This window comes from Mobula birostris, chromosome 7 (assembly GCF_030028105.1).
Source record: "Mobula birostris isolate sMobBir1 chromosome 7, sMobBir1.hap1, whole genome shotgun sequence".
Lineage (NCBI taxonomy): Eukaryota > Metazoa > Chordata > Chondrichthyes > Myliobatiformes > Myliobatidae > Mobula > Mobula birostris.
Window position 1 is genome coordinate 162785634 of NC_092376.1, and position 13988 is coordinate 162799621.

Sequence of the window (13988 nt, forward strand, 5' to 3'; positions counted from 1 at the left end):
ATGGTTACATTTGTTTACCATTCTGGAAAGTTCTGGGAGCTTCTAGTGCTGCATTATTTGAATAAGTGCATTCTGATTAGTTGACTCTTGACTGCAAATTTGAATAGATTTTTTCATACCTATGCAGTTAAAAAAAGAGCTGCTCCACACTGAGCGTCATCAGTTTCTGTGTCTCTCCCTTAACTCATCTCCTTCTACCTTACGCCACAAACTTATCAATCACCCCTGCTGTGGACACTTTCTGGAGGTCCAAGATCCATATGCTCCACGACCGCTGGACTAAGTAAATGTAGGAGGGGACTATGTTGAAAAATAAATGTGCTAGGTTTTCTAAAATTGACTCCTTCTACCTTAGGCCATGAACTTATCAATCACCCCTTGTAGATCTCCTGTAAGGGAATGAGTCAGGATCTCCTATTAGGGCAGGTGACAAAAAGCAGATACTCAGTGATTCAGGAACAGTTCCTTCCCCTCTGCCATCTGATTCCTAAATGGACATTGAACCCATGAATACCACATCACTTTTAAAAAATATATATTACTTCTTTTTTTGCACTATATTGAACAATTTAATATACATATATATACTTACTGTAATTGATTTTTTTTCTTTCCATATTATCATGTAATGCATTGTACTGCTGCTGCTAAGTTAACAAATTTCATGACACATGCTGGTGATAATAAATCTGATTCTGATTCAGAAGTTTGTATAGGGGAACAATTTGTATCTAGTGATCATAGTGACATTAGTTTCAAGATAATTATGGAAAAGGATGGGTCTGGTATTCGTGTTGGGATTTTAAATTAGAGAAAGGCCCATTTTGATGGTATCAGGAAGGATCTGGCAAGTGTAGAATGGGACAGGCTATTTTCTGGCATGTGTTCTTCGTAATTGGGAGGCCTTCAAAAATAAAATTTTGAGAGTACAGAGTTTGTATGTTCTGTTCAAATAGGAGGAAGATTGGAGAATAGCTAATGCTGCTGCATTGTTTACAAAAGGCTCTAAGAATAAGCCAGGATATTATAGGCTGATGCGCCCAACATCAGTAGTGGTTAAGTTATTTAGTTCTAGCGGACCAGATATATCAATATTTGGATAGACAGGGATTGATTCGGGATGGTCAACATGGCTTTGTGCATGGTAGGTCATGTCCCACCAATCTTATGGAGTTTTTCAAGGAAGTTACCAGGAAAGTTTATGAAGGCAAGGCAGTGGATGTTGCCTGCATGGACTTTGGCAAGGCCTTTGAAAATGTCCCACATGGGAGGCTGCTTGGCATTTGAGTTAATAAACAACACACATCAAAGATGCTGGTGAACGCAGCAAGCCACGCAGCAGGCCACGCAGCATCTCTAGGAAGAGGTACAGTCGACGTTTCAGGCCGAGACCCTTCCTCAGGACTAACTGAAGGAAGAGTTAGTAAGAGATTTGAAGTTGTTATTTGAGTTAATAAATTGGTTTAGATATTGGCATTGAGGAAGAAGCCAGGGAATGGTTGTAGAAGTCTAATCACAAACAGGAGAAAATCTGCAGATGCTGGAAATCCAAGCAACACACATAAAATGCTGGAGGAACTCAGCAGGCCAGGCAGCGTCTATGGAAAAGAGTAAAGTCGATGTTTCAGGCTGAGACCCTGGAGAAAACAAGATGGGGAATAGAGTTAAAAGGAGGGGAGGGAGAAACACGAGGTGATAGATGAAACCTGGAGGGGGAGGGGTGAAGTAAAGAGCTGGGAAGTTGATTTGTGAAAGAGATATAGGGCTGGAGAAGGGGGAATCTAATTGGAGAGGACAGAAGGCCATCAAAGAAAGAAAAAGGGTAAGGAGCACCAGAGCGAAGAGATGGGCAGGCAAGGGAATAACTCTATTTTAACTCTAATTCTTCTCCAGTCCAGCCCAAAGCATTGACTGTACTCTTTTCTATAGATGCTGCCTGGCCTGCTGACTTCCTCTAGCATTTTATGAATGGCTGTAGATGGTTGCCTCGCTGACTGGAGTCCTGTGATTAGCCGTGTGCCACAGGGATTGGTGTTGGCTCTGTTGTTATTTGTCACTGTTCTAGATGTGGTAAACTGGATGAGCAAATTTTCAGATAATACCAAGGTTGAGGGTATATTGGACAGTGAAGAAGACTATCGAAGACTGCAGCAGGATCTGGAGCAGCTGGGAAAATGGGCAGAAAAATGGCAGTTGGAATGTTCTAGGAGTTGGGGTGTTATGTTGGTGAGGCCTAATTTGGAGTAATGTGTGTAGTTTTGGTCACCTACCTACTGAAAAGATGTCAATAAGATTGAAGGAGTACAAAGAAAGTCTTCAAGGATGTTGCTAGGATTTGAGAAACTGAGTTATAGGAAAAGGTTAAATAGGTTAGGACATTATTCCCCAGAGAGTAGAAGAATGAGTGGAAATTTGATAGAGGTATACAAAATTATGTGTTGTACAGATAGGGTAAATATAAGCAGGTCTTTTTCACTGAGGCTGGGTGACTCTAGAACTGGAGGTCATGGGTTAAGGGTGAAAAGTGAAATATTTAAGGAGAACCTGAGGGGAATCTTCATGGTGAGAATGTGGAATGAGCTTCCACTGGAAGTGGTTAATGCAGGTTTGTTTTCAACATTTACGAGAAATTTGGATAGGTAGGTGGGTGGGTGGTGTATGAGTTGCTATGGTCCAGGTGCAGGTCGATAACATTAGACAAACTAATAGTTTGACATGGACTAAATGAGCTGAAGGGCCTGTTCTCTGACTTTATGACTTCTACTAGATTTTGAGGTGGACTTCATCCTCAACTGATAAAGTTGTTTCTATATCAGGTGCCTCTCATCATTTCTTTGTTGACATTAAGGGAGATCAAAATTTGAAGAACAGAACTTTGATAATAATGGTCATGGTGATGAACCTTGAAACTTTGAAGACAACTTTAGACTCCCAAAATAATTAGACGAATTATGTAATAGCAACTGAATAGTTACAAAGCAACTCAGATTATAAAGGATCTGCAGGAAGCAGAATAACCCAAAAGATATCTCAAGTGTGAATCAGATGAACTAATTATACAGTGCAGTCTCACAAATGGGCAGTGATGGGTATATTCAACAAAGGGCGCATTCCAAAGATAACAAGCATTCTAATGCTGTGATAATAATTTCCAGCAATTAGAATGTTAGAATTAACTTGTGAACTTAATCATCCAACAAAACATTATTCAGAACCTATTAACTTATTATACAAAATAAATGCTTTGCTGCTGATGAAAAGAGACAATGCTGCAGTTAACAATTATACTTCTGGGTACAGCAGAGTATGCAGAATCCTCTTATTTGGACCCCTCTCATATACTGTGTAAGGTAGGAACACATTATGAGCACCTTGAAGTTACTAGGCTGATGCTGATGTCAGACGCAAAGCTGATGTAAATTGTCAGCATAAACAAACTGATGGTAATTGTAGAGTGTTGGAGAATGGTGTAAGAGATGAACCAAAAGATACAACTTCCATTTCTGTGATGCAGTTCCAATGCATCAGTTTGAAGGGCTTCAACATCAATTAATCATGGTATATAAATCAGTGAAATGTGTCACAGTGTGTCATCATAAATGATAAACCATCTCCGGATTCAATGTTAGTTCTGTCATTCCATTCTACTCCACCCACAACATTTGTCAGGAATAAAAAAATAATGCCAATGAATACTCACTGTCTGAATTATTACATGAAAAATTTCTTGGGCTGTTGTTTAAATGATACTTCGCGCTCTGGTAAATGGAGGTGAATTCACAGCCTGCTGCTTTTTGATCAGTCGCATCAGACATCATAGTCAGACATACCTGAGTGACACTTATTTCCCCCATCAGCTGTCCTTAAGTTAGAAGCCCTTTCATTTTGAACTATCTTTGACTGTGCCCTGCATTGTAAGAGCAATTTCCAACAAGGGAATTCAAAATCTTGACAAATTAAAAGCAGATTGACAAAATCTGCCGGTGGTGTTTGACAGTGGACAAAGAGTGCCAGGCCTTTCCATAGCAACAACCAGAGGTTGGTGTGCTCTCTGCTTCCAGGCTAGTGTGGGACCCTCAGTCTGAGCATTGTGCTAACTGCAACAGCCTGGACTTAACTCTCCTGAGCAGAAACAGGTTAGCTCTGACATGTGTCGTGAAATCTGTTGTTTTGTGGCAGCAGTACAGTGCAAGTTATAAAAAATACTATAAATTACAGTAATAAATAAGCAAATAATGCAAAAGAGAAATTGTGAGGTCGTGTTCATAGACAGTTCAGAAATCTCATGGCAGAGGAGAAGAAAATGTTGCTAAAACAATTCTCCTGTAGCACCACCCAGATGGTAGTAATGAGAAGAGAGCATGTCTCAGGTGGTGAAAGTCCTTAATGATGGATGCTGCCCTCTTAAGGCACTATCTTTTGAAGATGTCCTCAATGGTAGGGAGGGTTGTTCCCATAATGGAATCTAAAACAGTCTGCAACCACTTTCGATTCAGTGCATTGGAGCCTCCATTTTGGGCAGAATACCAGAATGGAATTCTTGTTGGTGGGGTTCACACTGTCTTTGAGAATACTGAATTCCTTGATAGCTTGCTTTACGCTCATCAAAGAATTCACCTTTTCACACAAGGTCTCATGCCGAGGCTCATGTATCTCAGCCAGCAAAGTCTGTGCAACTGGCCTCATGTGCAACATAAATTCTCCCTCAAGAATGATCGACAATCGATTGGTCTGAAGTGACACGGGGACCTTTCTGATTCATAAAAGAAATGGAAGCTTGTCGAGTCCTGAATAGAGTATGTGACCCAATCTTCACAACAATTGAGTATTGATGACAGGAGTCAGTAAGCACTTTGTATTCAGAGTAGGCAGCTTTGTGTTCAAACAGGAAAGTTCAGAAAAAGATACCAGGGGCTTTTGCCAATTAATGCATCAAATAGCCTGCCATGAGCAAATAAAACAGTGAGAGTTCATAGTGAGTTCTTGTGATGAGCAAGTTCTCTGATGTATGCACCAAGTTCAGCATGGGAATCAAGTATTAAAAGTTTCAGATGAGTTCTAATATTGTAAACAAAACCTCAACAATTTCTGCAGAAGTAGAAACCAGTCTATAGAACAAAGAAACATAGTGTAGTATGGGTCCTTTGACCCACAATGTAATGCCAATTTATTTAACATTACTTCATGATCAATCTAACCCTTCCCTCTTACATAGCAAGTGGCTCTCCATTCACGTGCCTATCCAAGAGATTCTTAAACACCGGTAATGCATTAGCCTCAACCACCAACCCTGGCAGTGCATTTGCGGCAGTGACCACTGAAAAAAATTCTATATCTCTCTTAAACATTCCTCCACACTCCTTAGAAAGGGTGTCTTCGTACATTAGCTATTGCCACCCTGGGAAAAGGGTATTGCCTTTCCAGTGTGATTTTAAAGATGTTCCATACTGCAGTTCAACAAACAGCAATTGTTAACAGTTTGTGTCTCTCAGTGTTAAATTATGGATTCTGATCATGGCTCTCTCTAATGCAAAAGCTGATCCTGATGCCAGCAAAACACTCAGGCCAGGATTTTTTTCTGGATCACATTCTTAAAATCAATATGAATGCACAAATTATTTGATAATTTTAAGAACAATTTGCCTTCAATGTAGCACAAGTTTCTGCAGTCTTTTCTGACTATTTTGTTAATGTCATGCAGCCGGATCCTGTCCATAGATTGGCCCTATACGCGAAGGGAATTAAACTGCATTTGAGGATTATGCTAATAGTGGTCATTTGCAGGTCTTCAGAGAAACTTTAAAAATTAAGATGATTTTGGAAATATGACCACTAAGATAATATATCATAAAGCTTTTAGATGTGACTCTAATAATACACAAAGGTTGTCCAACACTTCAAAAAAACTCATTATTATTATTATTATTATTTTATTATTTAGTGATACAGCAAGGTAACCAGCCCTTCTGGTTTCACAAACCCATGCCGCCCAATTACACCCAAGTGGCCAATTAATCTGCTAAGCCTGTGTTGTTGGAATGTGGGAGGACAGTGGAGAACATGGAGGAAATCCACACCTACATATAAACTCCTTTCAGGCAGCAGTACCTTTGAACCCAGGTTGCTGGCACTGCAGTAGCATTTTGCTAACCACAAGGTAACCGTGTCACCCACATTTTTTGTACTTTTTAATTTTAAATCTCAAATCTAAAAACAAGTTATTTAGACATGGTAAATTCACACTGGGATTAAAATGACTGTGATAATGTTGCTTTCAATCAATCCTCATTTTTAAAGTCATTTGGAAATTTTTTTTTTAACAATTAAAGGCAAAGCAAGTAGAATTGCAGCCTGGTTCCAGACAAATTTTACATTCCATGATATTAAACTGGTATTACACAGAAATTCGGGTGTGTGGTGAAGGGAAAAGCTCTTTGCAAAATAGATGCAATTTGCAATGTCATCAGCAAATGCGACTAATATAGAAATGAGTGCAGAACACAGTTTAATATGAGGAATGGAAAGAGCTACATCTCAGCCTTAATAAGTGAACACTGACATCCAGTCAGTACTAAATGAGCAGCTTTATGGTGAGTACTTGTTGCATATTTCTAATGACACAGTGGTTGTTCAGTGGCTGAGCACCAAGATTATTCTGCTGTGACTGATTTGGGTGCTCAGCCACTGGCATTAGGTCTATAAAAATCAAATCAAAGCTTTTAATGAATAAAATAACTCCAATGTTGATTAAGTATGTTAGAAATCCTTTTAATAACGATTTAGACACCCAGACTTCAAGTTACAGACATTTCAGGGACAGAAAGTAAATGAAAAGCATTTTGATATAGTTGTACGAAAAAAATCATTTTAACTGCTGTCATCTTGTTAGAAAATAATCAATGTTCAGATTCTGAACTGTCTAGTTTTAAGCATTATGGGATCTGCATTCACTGAGAAAGTCACAATGTTGCCAATCATATATACTGCTTTAGATTAATTTTGAAGATAACTGAAGATAAGGGCCCAAATTGTGCTGACTGAAAGATGATCTAATGGGAACTGGCAGCTATCAGCCATTTACTGCTCAGAGCGTCGCTGACTTCTGACCATCGTCTGGTCAAGTTCAAGAGACTGAGACAAACTTATGGGCAGATGTTCACTCCGTTGGTGAACTCCCCATTAATCCCAGCAGCAAGAAAAAGCATGAAGTGGGGGTGCACGGGTTTGCATTTTTCAAAATGTCATTGATTCTAGAGTGGTCTCAACAAATTGGAAGTAGAAAATATACGTCTGATATTGAAGATCGAACATGAGTAAAGCCTGTGTTATTATGTGTGTACATAATAAAGAACTTCAGTTCCCAGTGTGCAATGCGGAAACCGCAAGTGATGCTGGGGAGCTGGTCGCACGTGCTCAGGCTGAGCTGAAGCCATGAGCTGGGCACATGCACTTGTGTTGGGCTAAAGTCATTTACTGTAAATAAATATGTGTTAGTTTTACCCATGTATGTTTGTCTTTTATCCAACATAACATGGTGTCAGAAGTCGGCGTGAGGATTAAACAGGGAGAGTAAATGTATCGCAAGTGATTAAGAAAGGGATGTTGGGTTCCGATGGAGAGATGCTACCAGCCAGAGAGCAAGTTGAGTCCTGAAGTTGCCATTGTTCACTGAATCCACCAACAGATTAAAGTGAATGACGCCGAAAATCCTGGTAATGAATACATTAAATCCTCCTGCATCTATTCAATGTAGTAGCAATCTAATTGAAAACTGGAAATGCTTCAAACAGCGATTCAATATATATTTAGCAAGCAGAGCCGGAGGAGCAGAGGAAAAATTGAAAGCATCTATTTTTCTACACATTATTGACGAAGATGGTTTGGACATCAATAGCAGCTTTCAAATTGATGAGATAGCCTTGACATTGGGCACTCTGATGAAAAACTTGAGGAGTATTTTGTCCCAAGTAAAATCATCACATTTAAAAGATATAAAGTTATTTTCCTGTGTCCAGAACCAAGGTGTTAGCTTCACACACACTGAGTAAGTCCTGTGAGCTTGGAGATTTGAGAAACTCACTAGTCAGAGACAAAATATTTTGTGAATTCCCAGATATTGGATTTAAAGAAAGCCTACTCCCTGAGAAAGATTTAATGCTGAAAAAGGCGGTGGATATGAGTAGGGCAGCAGAGACCACACGATCTCAAGATAAGAAGTCACACAGGGCAGAAACGACACTGCATGCTGTGAAAACAGAGGGGCAGAAGACAAGGCATTTCCCAAAGCAGTGGCGTATCAAAGAGGTAGGCTCAAACAACAAATGTACAGGTCAGCACATTCCAAAGACGTGTCCTGCTTATGGAAAGCTCTACAATAACTGTGGGAAGAGGAATCATTTCACAAAGGGCTGCAAAGCTACCAAGAGAAAGGTGCACACAGTTGCTGAGGAAATGGAGGATGTCTTTGTAGATTCTTTACAGACTGCTGGCGCTGGTAAAACAGAATGGATTGTTCCAGTGATTGTGAATGAGACAGTAATTCCATTCAAGCTTGACACCGGAGCCCTGGTGAATCTGTTATCAATGTATGATGACAAGACTCAAAGCAAAGAGCAGATTTACCCAGTTAAGTTAAAATGACAGGCTATACTGAAGGGAAGTTTCCAGTAAAGGGGGGCTGTATAGTGACCTTCAAATACAAGAGGCAGCACCTAAAGGCTACTAACTGCTGAAAAGCGAATACAGCCGATATTAGGTCTGGGTGCATGTGAAAAGTTCAACCAGGTGGAAAGAGTTTTCGAGGTGGCTTCACAGACCGAAGATGACCATACAACATGCATGGAAGAGTACGCAGATGTCTCTGAGGGGCTCGGAAGCTTACCTGATGCAACTCGAGAAACTTGTAACAGAACCCAAGAGAGCTCCAGAGTGGTTATGCAAGAGAAGCACAAGAACGTCACCTTCCATAGACACCTATACCAGCTACACCAGGATGACAGCCAGGATGCCACTGCTGAACAGAGTGATCATTGTGAAGAAGTCACCGGTCTTGCTTCCACAACATGCAACTTTGGTTCAAAATCTGTCTCTCCTTGGCTTCCAGTTAAAGACTGGAAATCAAAAATATCTCCACGATCCTCTAAGTTGAAGAGGAAAAATAAGAAGGAAGATGGAGTGACCACACAGGCCCCAAGGTCAGAACAACAGCAACAGTTCAACACAAAGCAACAGAGGAGTTGCTATCTATGATACACAGTCAACAGAAGGAGCTCTGTGAATTCGGACACAAGCAGTTGAAACTTGTGTAAAGACTTACTGACACATGGATGCAGTCCAAAGCCCCGTTATCAGGCATATGGAGCAAATTATGGTCACCCAACAAGAACAAGCACATTGTAATTTAGCTATTAAGGAAACAATGCCTGCCAATGACACAAATGTTTGTGGTGTTATAAGTAGTGTAGAAGGTTGTCATAGATCATAACACCATAAGACATAGTAGCAGAATTAGGCCGAACAGCTCATCAAGTCTGCTCTGCCATTTCATCACGACTGATTTATTGTCCCTCTCAATCCCATTTCCTGCCTTCTGCCTTCAACCTTACTAATCAAGAATCTATCAACTTCTACTTTAACTGTACTCAATGACTTGACCTATTCAGCAGTCTGTGGGAATGATAGGATGCAGAGCCGGACTTCAATTCGGATAAGTGTGAAGTAATTCATTCTGGAAGGTCGAACTTGAAGACAGAATACAGGGTTAACATTAGGATTCTTAAAAGTATGGAGGAACAGAGGGATCTGGATCCATCGATGCCTCAAGTTTGCAGTGCACATGCATAGGGTGGTTATTAAGGCCTGTGGTGTGTTGGGCTTCATTAGTTGAGTGATTGAGTTCAAGAGACATGAGGCAATGTTACAGCTCTATAAAGCTCTAGTCATACCACACTCGAAACATTATGTTCAGTCTGGTCGTCTCACTATAGTAAGGATGTGGAAGCTTTAGAGAAGGTGCGGAGGAGATTTACCAGGACGGATTAGAAAGCACCTTATTTGGAAAGGTTGAGTGAGCTAGGGCTTTTCTGTTTCTAGTGAAGAGGTGACTGAACAAGATGATAAGAGGTACAGATCGACTGGACACTCAGATACTTTAACCCAGGGAGGAAATGGCTAATAGGGAGGTGGGGGGATTAAGGATGTCTCACACCCAGACTCTGCTCTATTTCACCAGATGCCAGTCAACTGTTAAGGGTTAGATCTGTCAGCCTTCTGCATCCACCAAATGTGTTGACAGTGAGTCTGGGCAGCTGGTTGTTGGAGCACATCTTTGAATCAGATACTATAACTCCTGTTAGAACTACCTAGAGCATTCATAAATGTGAACAAAACCTCAGAAATGCTGGGGTGCTGTCTGTGAATGAGAACATCACTGTAGAGAGAACATTTATCAAAAGGGAGCAAATTTCCACTTAATTCCCTGCCACCACCCAGGTATCAATACAGATAAAGAGCCAGTAGCATTATATTGTTTATTTCTTAACTTGTGTTGTAAATGCATCTTATTACTTGTTAATTTACTGGTGGCAATATTACTTTGTCTTGCTTGTGTGAGTTATATGCACTGTATTGTCCACCTTGGTCTGGAGGAATGTTGTTTCGTTTGGTGTCATACATATGTACGATCGAATGACATTAAAATGAACTTGAACTTGAAAATCACTTGGCTCCAATCACGTGTATGGCACCAGACAGATTAGCAAGTCCTGTTAGAAGCTTCCATAACAAGGCATCCTGTACCCCTGTTAGAAAGGCCACAGGAGGCTTTGTTGCAAGTAGTAAAATCTGCTGGTACAATACTAAAAAGAAATAGAAATGTGTGTGGGGGGGGGAATCTATAATAAACAAATTTACTTTTAACCTGTCTTAAGTTGAAAATAAAACCATCCTTTAACAGTATCCACAACGCTTATCTTTGCCGATGTTTTCTGCTAGGAATATTTTTGTTTCTTTACGACCCTGCTTATTGACTAAATCACAAAATAAATCACCTTATGTATGGCAGACCCCAGCAATTTCTCTTATTCATACTCTCAGCTGAATTTCAACCACTTAACTCTATCACTGGCCTGAAAATGAATACAGTCAGGTAAATCCTACCTCAATAATGTGCTGCTAAACGAGGCAGAAACGGTGTAATGGAAAACTTGAGAAAGCGAACATTCGCTGAATGAATGTAATTTTGCACAGGAATGCTGGCATCAAAAGAAAAATCACAGCCTCTCTTTAAAGAGAAAGTTTCCTCATTAGAAATCTCCTTTACACGTAAAACTTTCCATCAGAACTTCTTTTAAACACAAAATTTCCCCATTATGAACCCTTTAGAGAGAAGTGAAAAAAAACTCAAGGGGCTTAATATTCAATAGTTTTACTTTCAGAACGCATTTTATTATTACACGAGGTCAATGGATGCAATTAAAATTAAGATCAAATAGAATCGATCAAAATTGATGATATAATTGGACAGGGTGACTAGGAAGACATATATTAATACACAAAGCAATTGGCACAATCAATGCAGAGCTTTGGGTTAATGACCATCTTTCACTAACGTTAATTCTGTTCCATAATTTTGGGCTCAGTAAATCTTCAATGATTTCAGCAGCACTTAAAAGATCATTTTAAACTAGCAACTTAATGACTAGCGAATGTCAAAAAAAAAGACATAATGTTTTGGGGGCTGAAGTTTAAAATATGTACTAAAGTAATGAAGAAAACCCTATAACTACATCAAGACTATACTACCTTTGGATTGACTTGTCTGATCCTCAAGCTGGGTAAAATCCAGTACTTTCTGATACTAATAGTCTTACAGAATATTGAAAAGCTCCCCAAATTTAAAAGATTTTGAGATATATTAATTCCTTACAGCTATATCCCTGCACTTACAATCGTTCAGATATTTTGCAATGCAGGTTAAAATGAAACAAGTTGTAACATGTTGCACAAATTTCTCCATATATCATGAATGGACCCGACAAAAAAAAACTCCTCACCTTATTTCTTAAAATGTTTCTGAACAAGAATGCACATAATCATGTCTTAAACTAATTTATACCAAGCGACTAAACTGGCTCCAAGATGACATGTCTGCAGATCAGATATAGGCATTGTGTGAATTGACATTGTTCAAGCATTTCTATGGTAATTTGTTGCAGAACTGACAAAGAAGATTGTCTAGAAATTGAAACTTGAAGGAATAAACTTATCAGTGTTATATTTAAGTGATTACAATTTGGTTGAGAGTATAAATAAAATAACTCATCTCCTAACATTGAGATAATGTGTGAGCTTTCTCCAGGTGCTAATGAGTATGGATGGTTTAAGGCTACCTTGGATATTGTTTAACTTTATAGATTTAGCTATGATTGACTAAATGGCACTTTTGCCTTTAAACGGGATTACCTTAGGCTCAAATCACAGCACAGAAACATCTGGTCCAGGACTGAGGGAGTTCAGAGATGCCATCCTTCTGGTGGAAAGATAAACCAAGCACAGTTTACTGTCTTGGGATAATGTCAAATATTCCATGGACACTGATTAAAGCAGTAAAATAGCCAAAGTCATTTTTTTCAAATGTTAATTTTTCATTGCTGCTTTTGGAATACTGCTCTGTGCCAAATGTACTACCTATGACAATAAGACATCATGAAAGTATAAACGATGTTATTTGCAAACTGAAGTCTTTGTAAATACAGGTGTCTCCCGCTTTTCGAGCGATCGCTTTACGAAACCTCACTGTTACAAAAGACCTACATTAGTACCGTTTTCGCTTTCAGCAGGTGTTTTCACTGTTACGAAAAAAAAGCAGCGCGCGGGGAAAATCAGCGCGCGCCCCGAGCAGCCGCTCTCCCCAGTTTCAGAGCAGCATTCTCGCCAGCATTGCTTAAACACATGCCTCTGAGCAGCCGTTTGCAAAATGAGTTCTAAGGTATTGGAAAAGCCTAAAAGAGCTCGTAAGGGTGTTACACTTAGCGTAAAACTAGACATAATTAAGCGTTTCGATCGTGGTGAACGGTGTAAGGACAAAGTGAGTTTGGCTTGTGGAAGCTGACGAAGATGATGTTGAAGAGGTTTTGGCATCCCATGACCAAGAACTGATAGATGAAGAGCTGATGCAATTGCAAGAGGAAAGGATAACAATCAAAACCGAATGCAGTAGCGAAAGTGAAGTCGTCCAGGAACTGAACGTGAAGCAACTACATGAGATTTTCGCTGCAATGATAAATTACGACTTTAATTTTGAAAAGGTACATAGGTTTAGGGGATACTTGCAGAATGGTTTGAGTGCTTACAAAGAACTGTATGATAGAAAAATGCGTGAGGCTCAGCAGTCAAGCAAGCCTTCTGCATCAGCCACAGCAGACGACGAACCTCCAACTTCGACATCGAGGCAGGCAGTCATAGGAGAAGATGAGCTGCCTGCTCTAATGGAAACAGACGACGAGATGACACCCCAGTATCCCACCACCCCGCGATTCACAGAGAATGCAGCGGTAGCCGGGAGGCACACAGCACATCTTTAAGAAAAAAAACAAAATAAACATGCTAATTAATTAGGTGCCACCCGACATGTAATTAATTAGCATGTTTATTTTGGCTTTTTTCTTAAAGATGTGCTGGATGCCTCCCGGCTACCGCTGTACCCCTGCATGCTTCGCGGTTCGGTATCTGTCGGCGATCTAGATGGTGGGGGCCACTGCGTCACCCAACCTGCAACGACTCAGTCTAACACACCATCATCGGTGTGCTCGGCGCTGAACCAATTCTGGTAAGTGATACTACACTGTACATACATTATTTCTACTTTATATAGGCTGTGTATTTTTACATGTTATTTGATATGATTTGGCAGCTTCATAGTTTAAAGATTACCGGAGAGCGCTTGCGCCGTGTTTTTGCCAACAGTGCTTGCGTGAGATTTTCACTAC